General features: G+C 40.7%; 1 pseudogene; it reads left to right on the top strand.

Moving 5' to 3' along the window:
- The first annotated feature begins 479 nt into the window (after window positions 1-479).
- LOC112083133 lies at window positions 480-9,288 on the top strand (annotated as a pseudogene).
- Window positions 9,289-10,025: the final 737 nt, after the last annotated feature.

The following is a 10,025-nucleotide window of genomic DNA, read 5'->3' as shown; positions in this document are numbered from 1 at the left end:
ATACCAAAATAATGGAAAAAATATTAAGTTTATAATTGTGGTGAGTAACAAAAAGGAACCCATTAATCATATGTCCTATAAATGGAACTAAATCTAAACTTACACTTAATTTTCAAGTTTAAAACTATCAATCAATGTATGTATATACTAGAACCTAAATATTACTTTTTTAGTTGGAAAATTTAATTAAACCAAATTTCCATCCTTGAAATGAAATTTAGTGAATTTTTAAAGAAAGACTAAACTTATAAAACCCAAAAATAGAAAATTTGAAAAGAGATACTAAATTTTTTTGAAATCTCTCTAAATATTTCATCGACACATGTCAAATTTATCTAAAGTTGACACATATCTAACATCAATGTATATCAGAGTAACATCAATTAACATATCTAAGTTCACTATAAATAAGACTAATTCTTGCAATTTGATATACTAATCTAAAGAATCCAAACTAGGTGTACTTACATTCTCCATCGATGGCCCTAAACGTTATCAAGATCTCTCAAATCAGCCCCTTGTTGGATTCATCCCGCGAATATCCGTTTATTCTCCCACTCACTTTCTTTGACCTAAGGTGGCTAAGTTTCCATCCCACCCAACAAGTTTTCTTCTACAAACTCTCCGAGTCGTCTCGCGAGTCTTTCTACTCTGTTATCCTCCCAAAACTTGAGCAATCTCTCTCTGTCATCCTCCGCTACTTCAAGTGTTTAAATCAAGAACAAACTCTGTTTATAAAGAATAACTCTCTTTATTATGTTTAGAAAATCTCTCAAAACTAAACACCAAAGTATGTGTCTCTCATTGATGCAACTTCATCAATGACTTACATATATATAGTGTTAGGACAACTTCCCTAAACACATTTTCCTTTTTCTATTAGAACTAGATAACTCCTAATCTAATAAGGAAATATTCCAAAACCCAATCTAATTAACTTAACCGACTTGTTAAGCAATATGGGCTTTGGCCTTAATGTCGATGCTTACTCAACATTCTCCCTCTTAAGCTTCGACTTGATCTTGGACATGTCTTGGACTCCTATTAAGCTTCTCATTTCGTTGAACTTGATCTTCGCCAGGGCCTTAGTAAGAATGTCGGCCTTCTGCTCAACTCCCGGCACATGCTCCACATCGACTAACTCCTTCTCAATGCACTCTCGTATAAAATGGTAGCGTTTATGAATATGCTTGCTCTTACCATGAAATACTGGGTTCTTTGTGAGTGCCATTGATGACTTGTTGTCGACCTTGATGACAATATGCTCAGTCTTCCACCCTGTGATCTCGCTCAAAAGTTCTTGAAGCCAAATAGCTTGTTTAGCCGCCTCTGTTGCTGCCATGAACTCAGCTTCACACGAAGACAGAGCCACTGTGTCCTGCTTTTGCGAACACCAAGTGATTGTGAGGAACCAAAGTAGAAAATATGTCCGGTGGTGCTTCTTCCATCATCCGGATCCACATTGTGACTGCTGTCACTAAAACCACCGATCTTCTTTGTTCCTCCATAACAGAACTTCAAGCCAAACGTGACTGTCCTTTTAAGATACCGTAGAATGTGCTCCATGATGTTGCCATGCGACTTGCGAGGACTCTGCATATACCTGCTAGCAACTCCAACAGAAAAAGCCAAGCCTGGTTGCGTGTGTAACAGATACCTTAAGCACCCTACATTCCTTCTATAACACGTAGGATCGATCTCTTCTTCTTCTTGAGCCTTTGAAACCTTTAATCCAAATTCCATGGGTATTAAAGTTGGATTGCAGGTCTCTAAGCCCGCCTCTGCGAAGATCCTTCGTGCATAGCCTTCTTGCTTGATTTCGATTCCATCCTTCCCTTGATGAACCTCGATGCCAAGGTAATAAGTCAGCATTCCAAGGTCTGACATCTCGAACTTAGTTGCCATTCCTGTCTTGAATTCACTTATGACCTTCAGAGTGTTGCCTGTGACAAACAAATCATCCACATATATAGCAACAATCAATAATGATCCTCCCTCTTCTCTGCGATACACTGAGCTTTCCTTGGAGCATCTTATGAACTTCATTCCTTTCAAGATTTGATCTAACTTCGTGTTCCAAGCTTGAGGAGCTTGCCTTAGACCGTATAATGCTTTTGAAAGCTTGTATACCTTCTGTTCTTGCCCTTTTATCTCAAATCCTTCAGGCTGTTCAACATAGACGTCTTCTTTTAATTCTCCATGTAAGAATGCTGTCTTCACGTCTAAGTGATGAATCTCCCATCCATGTGATGCTGCCAATGCTATCAACAGTCTTATGGTTTCTAATCTTGCAACAGGTGCAAATACCTCATCAAAATCGATGCCTGATTCTTGTACATATCCTTTAGCCACAAGTCTCGCCTTATACTTGTTTATAGTACCATCTGCATTCTTCTTGATCTTAAAAACCCACTTGAGACCAATGATCTTTGCCTCCCTTGGTTTGTCGATTAAAAACCATGTCTTGTTTTTGTTGATAGACTCTATCTCCTCTCTACATGCTTGCTTCCACTTTAATGAACCTTTCACGTCCTTAAAGTTCCTTGGCTCATCATCTATTGAGAGTAGCAGTCTTTCACACTCAATCGCTGCTTGTAAGACAAAGTCATCCAGATACCCTGGCTTGCGTATTGGACGAGTTGATCTTCGAAGCGGCTGCTCTGTATCAGCTTTGTTAGGTAGATCTTCTTCTGCATTATGATCTGCTTCTGGTTTGTTGGTGTCGCTCGACACTGCTGATGGTGTCGTTCGACGCTCTTGTTCATTAGTGTCGCTCGACACTGCTGTTGGTGTCGCTCGACGCTCTTCAATTCCTTCAACTTCAGCATCATAACCGATTACTGCAGGTCCTTCTCCTGCATCAATAACTTCACCCCATCTCATCTGAAACATCCCTGGATCCCTTCCTGATCCATCTCTTGGCTTGTTTCAGTTCCAGCTTGCCTTTTCATCGAAAACCACATCTCGGCTTACTACAATTCTCCTTGTCTCTGGATTATAGAGTCTGTACGCCTTGGATCCTGGCTCAATCCAAGGTGTACGAGCATCTGTGATCTATCATCCGACTTCTTAAGATTTGCAGCTTCCACCTTTGAGTATGCAAGACACCCAAATACTCGTAGATGCCCTAAACTTGGTTTCTTCTCTCGCAAGCATTCATAAGGAGTCATGTTCTTAAGAGCTCTTGTACGTACTCTGTTGATTACATATGTGGCGTGTCGAACTGCTTCTCCCCACAAGTAGTTAGGTACCTTCATAGCCTTAAGACTGCTCCTAGTCATCTCCATTAGGGTTCGGTTTCTCCTCTCTACAACACCGTTTTGTTGTGGTGTGTAGGGAGCTGTGAGATGCCTCTTGATCCCCTTTGATTCGCTGAACTCATAGAACTCCCTTGAGGTAAACTCTCCTCCTCTGTCTGTTCTAAGAGTCAATACTGCTCTTCCAAGCTCCTTTTCAACTAGCTCCTTGAACACCTTGAACTTCCCAAACGCCTCACTCTTCTCCTTTAACAAGATCGACCACATGTATCTTGTAAAGTCATCTATGATAACAAATATGTATTTGTTACCTGCGATGGTTGGTGGCGAAATCGGACCACACAGATCTGCGTGTAGAAGTTCCAATGATCTTGAAGCTCTGAATATTGTTGTCTTAGGGAAACCTTGTCGAGACTGTTTTCCGACTAAACATGACTCACACAATCCCTTTTCATCTCAAATCTCTGGTAGATCATAGGCCATCTCCTGTTGTGACATAGCTTTCATGGTCTTAAAGCTTATATGTCCCAACCTTGCATGCCATCTCTAAGTCTCATCCTCTATCCTTGTGTTTAGACATATCGGCTTTCCAATCTTCAGGTTGACTTTGTAAAGTCTGTTGGGCGACCGTATGGCCTTCACCAAGAGTCTTCCACTTGGATCATGGAGAGTCAAGTAATCCTGCCTCATTCTGACATCACATCCGGCTTCAGTAGCTTGCCCCAGACTCAGAATGTTGCTCTTCAGTTCGGGTATATAGTAGATATCTGATACGAGTTTCTGCTCATCCGTTTTGCTTTGAAAAAGAATCGATCCTTTTCCAGCTATTCCCACGCAAGATCCATCTCCAAACTTCACTTTGCCCCTTATGTTTTCGTTGAGCTCAGAGAAGAATGCCTTGTTGCCTGTCATGTGATTACTTGCTCCATTATCTAGATACCAAAGTCCTTCTTCACCTCCTTTGTTTTCATAGTTCTTTGGTATTAGATTCTCCTCATTCAAAAACACCAGCTCATGCATATAAAGTGCTTCATCAGCTTCTTCTGTCTCCACTTTATTTGCTTCCTGTGTCTTTTGTGGTCGTTCAGGACAGGAAGATGCAAAGTGTCCAGCTTTATCACATCGATAACAAATCACCTTGGACCGATCCTTCTTGTCTTTTGGTTGGTTCTGATTTGTTGATCGATCTTGTGAGCTAGACCCTCCTCTGCCTCGTCCTCTGTTTCCTCTGCCTCCTCTGCCACGTCCTCTCCCTCTCCCTCTCGAACTGGAACTACTTTGCTCCGAGTTTGCGTATAGCAGCTTCCCTCGCGTATCTCCTTGATTCTCCTCATCGCGAATCCTTTCCTCATACGCCTTAAGCCTTCCTACTATATCTTCGTAACTCGTCGTCTTTAGATCCAACACCTGCTCGAGAGAGGCGATGATGTGAATGAACTTGCTCCTTGGCAAACTGTTGAGAAACTTCGTCACAATCTTCGATTCATCGATGGTTTGCCCTAGAGAAGCCGATTTTGAGGCTAGCTCAGATAACTTCCCTGCGAAGTCATCTATCTTGTCCGTCTCGTTCATCTTGATTCTCTCGAAATCGGACATTAGGGTTTGAAGCCTTGCTTCCTTGACACGATCGGCTCCTAGGTTGCGTGATTTGATCGCATCCCATATCCCTTTAGGAGATCCTTGTTCGCCGACTTGCAAAATAAGAACTTCCGGGATAGATTGGAAGAGAAGCCCTGTTGCGATATCATTCTTGTTGGAATCGGTTGAACCAGGTTCGATCGTCTCCCACACCTTATGGATTCGCAGTAGAACTCTCATCCTCATAGCCCACACCGTGTAATTCTTCGCGGTTAGCATAGGGCACTGGATCGCAGAAGGAACGCTCTCCTTCGCGTTAGGGTTAGGGTTTGCAACAATATCTCCCATGCTTGGATATATCGCAGGTCTCAAGCTTCGCCTTAAGCTCTGATACCAATTCAAGTGTTTAAATCAAGAACAAACTCTGTTTATAAAGAATAACTCTCTTTATTATGTTTAGAAAATCTCTCAAAACTAAACACCAAAGTATGTGTCTCTCATTGATGCAACTTCATCAATGACTTACATATATATAGTGTTAGGACAACTTCCCTAAACACCTTTTCCTTTTTCTATTAGAACTAGATAACTCCTAATCTAATAAGGAAATATTTCAAAACCCTATCTAATTAACTTAACCGACTTGTTAAGCAATATGGGCTTTGGCCTTAATGTCGATGCTTACTCAACACTACTATCTCCCGCTCGCTGGTCACGTCAAATGGAACCCACAAGATCCTAAACCGTGCATCGTCGTCCTTCCGTACGACACTGTTTCGCTGATAGTGGCGGAAAGCAGCGATGCGGATTTCTCAAGTGTTTCACGCAAGGGGTTACGTCCCGCGAAAGAGATATGTTCCCTTGTGCCCGAGTTACCGGTTTCTGGTGACTCACCACAGTTACTTTCTCTACAAGTAACATTGTTTCCCAATCAAGGGTTTAGTATTGGTATTGTATCCCATCATGTCTTTATGGACGCCATAACAGCACAAATGTTTATCAAATCATGGGCTCACATCTGCAAACATGGAGCTAAGGCCTTACCAGAGGATTTAACTCCGTTTTTAGATCGTACTGTCATTTATGTCCCGGATGGGTTGGAAGAGAAGATGTTGGAATTTCTTCTGTATCTGTCGGAGGACAAAGACAATGGAAGAACCCTCAAGCTACCTCTCACAGAGGAGACAGATGCAGACGTTTATCGGGTCACACTTGAGCTGACTTTAGAGAATGTCGAGAAACTTAAGGAACGAGCCAAGAATGGGTCAAATCGTCCTCACCTTGAGCTCCACCTTCCAACCTTTGTCATCGTGAACGCCTATCTCTGGACATGCTTGGTAAAGGCGCGTGGAGGTGGTGTGGACAGACCGGTGGCTTATGAATACGCTGCTGATTTCAGAAACCGGTTACGTTCCAAGGACATACTCAGGGGTCTGTGTGTTTGCTATCAGTTGCTTAGGATACAAAGCAAAGTCCTTTCTGGGAGAAGATGGTTTTATCAATGTGGACAGAATGAAGAACATAGAAAGGGGTACACAGGTGTGGGGCGTTTCTGGGTCAAAACGTTTTTCGGTTTACGAGTCCGATTTTGGATGGGGAAGACCGGTTAACAGTGAGATTGTGTCTATTGACCAGTGTCAGCTTCTGTCGATGTCGGAGATGAGGGATGAGACTGGTGGCGTGGAGATTGGCCTGTGTTTGAAGAAAAGTGAGATGGATGTTTTTATTTATCTATTCAAAAAGGGATTTGAAAACTATTTTTTTTTAATGGCTAGCTGTTGTTTATGTGATCGTGGGACTTTATTGTGCTCACTTGTTTGAATCTATTTCATTGTGTTTGAAAAAAATTGTGTTTTACTTTGGTTTAGTATGCAAGATCTGGAAGCAAAGTAATCAATTAATCTATTGCAGATTCTCGTTTATAATCGTGTAAATGTAAATCTTTTTTGATGTATATTGGCATCTCATAGAATAAAAAGTCTGTAATATGTGATCATCAAATGGCTATTAGTTTTTCAACGATAATTAGCATATATACACCCACCGGTTGGGTAAAATGTGCAATTTGTCAGTAAACATAGCAGGTGGTTGATTTTTCTTGGGAGAGCAGTAAAGACTATCTCCAAAGAAGCTTTACGCCTGCCTATACATAGTCAAACACTCAAATCAAAAAGTCAAACATACAAGTTTTAACTTTTGATACCGAGACATGGCGCATTCCAACTCAACCGTTAACATTCTTGAGGTGGTCCGAGTTAGCCCACCACCTTTGGACTCGCTCACACACCCACTTACTTTCTTTGACTTGGGCTGGCTCAAACTCCATCACGTTGACCGCTTTCTCTTTTACCGTGTCCCTGAGCTGACTCGCTATGTCCTCATTCATAAACTCAAATCCTCTCCCTCCGCCATGCTCCTCTACTATTTCCGCCTAGTGTGTAGGGACGAGATTTGAAAATTTGGGGGTTATAAACAATTTTTAAAAAATATTAATAATTTCTTTTGTAATTTGAGGGCCAAAAAAATTTATACATAATTTTTTTAAAAAAATTGAGGATTATAGGCTAATATTTCATCTGGCTGTTCCCAGATTTGGCCCTGCTTGTATGGGACCCAAATAACACAAAACCGTCTGTAGTCTGTTCTCCTGACCACCAAGATGCTGTCTACGTCACGGTAGCTGAGTCTAACACAAATCTGGAACTGGGCTGTCAGACTATTTAGTTAGGCCTGAGACAAGTTTTACAGAAATGTTATAGGAGAAGAAATTAGACCAAGATGTAAAGCCTAAATACAAAAATGTGGAGATCAAGTTCATATATACAGAATAAAGAGTACCTATAGTTGTTTTTCTCTTAAGTCGTATCTTTTCCATAGAGCTTGTTCTAGGGCGTCTATGTTTTCTCTCTTAGCACAAAACCTATAACAGTAGAACAAGTCAATTGGTGGTGTAAGTTTGAACCTTGATCTAATGGAAGTTGAGGGACAAGAGTTTCCCTCCCCAAACGTAGCGGTTAGGCCGTGAACTGGGTTAGCAATTGTGTTTTCTTTTATTCTTTTTTTTTCATATCTGTTTCGAGTTGCAGGGAGGTTAAAAGCTTCACAAGTGGTATCAGAGCATCTGGGTTTTGGATTGCAGATCAAGGCCGATCCGCTTTAGCATCTGTTGCAGAAGACCGCAGATCAATGGAACCAACCAACGGGAAGTTTGATGTGGAGAACTTCGACGATAGAAGTGATTTTGGCTTGTGGAAACATAAGATATTGTGTCAACTAGATCCTTGGACTGGATTCTGTGCTGAAGGATGGTACAACACTTCTTTCTGACACTGAGAAGCCAGAAGATGGAAAAGAACCTAAGATTGATCCGAGAAGGCTGCAATGGATAAGAGTGTGAAAAGTCTCTTAAGTATGAGTTTTACGGACAAGATTCTAGGAAAATCATGAAGGAAAAGACTGCTTTTGACATATGGAAGGAATTGGAGAGGAATTATCAGACAAAGTCTCTGCCTAATAGGATCTATCTGAAACAAAAGTTTGACAGTTTCAAGAAAGAAGAAAGTAAGAAGAGTTTAGATGAAAAGTTTTCTTGAAGCTAGCTAGTCTTGATATCAATATCTCAGAAGAAGATCAAGCCATCTACCTGCTTAACAGTTTGACAAAGTTCTATGAGCCATTAGTTCATAATCTGAAGTATGGAAGTGGCAAGGATACACTTACTGTTGAGGAAGTGACTACAGCTGCCTATTCCAAAGAAGTAGATTTGAAAAAAGCAGGGCTGCTGAATAAGCCCAGATCAAATGCTGAAGGCTTATACATGGGTCAAAGAGGAAGATCTGAAAAAATAGAAGGTAGTGACAACAAGAACTACAGTTCAAAGAGCAGAGGAAAGTCTCAAAATAAGTTCAAGAGTAAGAGTTGCTTTGTGTGTGGTAAGGAGGGACACTGGAAGAGAGAGTGCCCAAACAGAGGTAAAGTCAAACCAGAAGATTCTACTAACATAGTTACAGAAATCAAAGAGCCTTTAGTCTTTACTGCCAGCATTCATGATTCAAAAGATGAATGGGTTTTGGACTCAGGTTGCAGTTTTCATATAACTCCAAACAGAGATTTGTTGTTAGACTTCGAAGAGTTCAAAGGTGGAAAAGTGTTGATGGGAAATAACACTCACAGTGAAGTCAAGGGCATTTCAAATCCAGATAAATCAACTGTGATTTTCGCAGAGGTGAGATATATGCCAACTATGAGTCAAAATCTGGTTTTATACGAGTTGTTGGACATAGCCGATTGTTGGTACAAAGGAAAAGACGGAAAAATACAGTTCTATAAAAGAGACAAGAAGGTAGTTGCTGGCGCCTATCATAAGGGTTTATATTATCTTGAGGGAACTGTTACTAAGGCTGAAACTGCTACATCACAATCAGAAAACGATCCGACACAGAAATGGCACTAAAGGCTTGGTCACATGAGTTCCAAGTGTATGGATGTACTAGTAAAAGAAGGATATTTGAAAGAAAAAGAGGTTAAGGACCTTAAGTTTTGTGAAATTTGTGTGTTGGGAAAATCTCAGAAGCAGAATTTCCAGAGATCAAAGCACACTACAAAAGAAATTCTTGAGTACATTGTTTCTGATTTATGGGGTTCTCCATCTGTCACAAAAAGTCTTGCAGATATTTTGTGACATTCATTGATGATTTTTCAAAGAAGGTTTGGATCTCCTTTCTGAAAACTAAAGATCAAGCTTTTGAGAAATTTAAGAAATGGAAGGTGAGTGTTGAGAATCAGCCGAACAAGAGCATCAAGTGTCTATGAACAGACAATGGATTAGAATTTTGTAACAATTATGATACGCTGTGTAAGTTATCAGGCATTAGGAGACATATGACATGTACCTACACTCCACAATAGAACAGAGTGACAGAAATCATGGATAAGGTGAGATGCATGCTCGCAGAAAGTGGTTTAGAAGAGTAGTTCTAGACTGAAGCTGCTTCAACCGCATATACTTGATCAATAGGTCTTCAAATTCATCTATTGAGTTCAAGTTACCGGAAGAAATTTGGAGTGGTTCTAAATCAGATTAAGTTCTCTTAAAATTTTGGTTGTTCTGCGTATGTTCATGTGTGACAGGAAAAGACTAGACAAGACAGCCCAGTCCTAGTATTAAAGGATCCATGCCAGGTATGAATA

The sequence above is a fragment of the Eutrema salsugineum genome, unplaced genomic scaffold (assembly GCF_000478725.1).
Source record: "Eutrema salsugineum unplaced genomic scaffold, Eutsalg1_0 scaffold_7, whole genome shotgun sequence".
Lineage (NCBI taxonomy): Eukaryota > Viridiplantae > Streptophyta > Magnoliopsida > Brassicales > Brassicaceae > Eutrema > Eutrema salsugineum.
The sequence above is the reverse complement of the archived record's forward strand: the minus strand, read 5'-3'. Positions and strand labels throughout refer to the sequence as shown.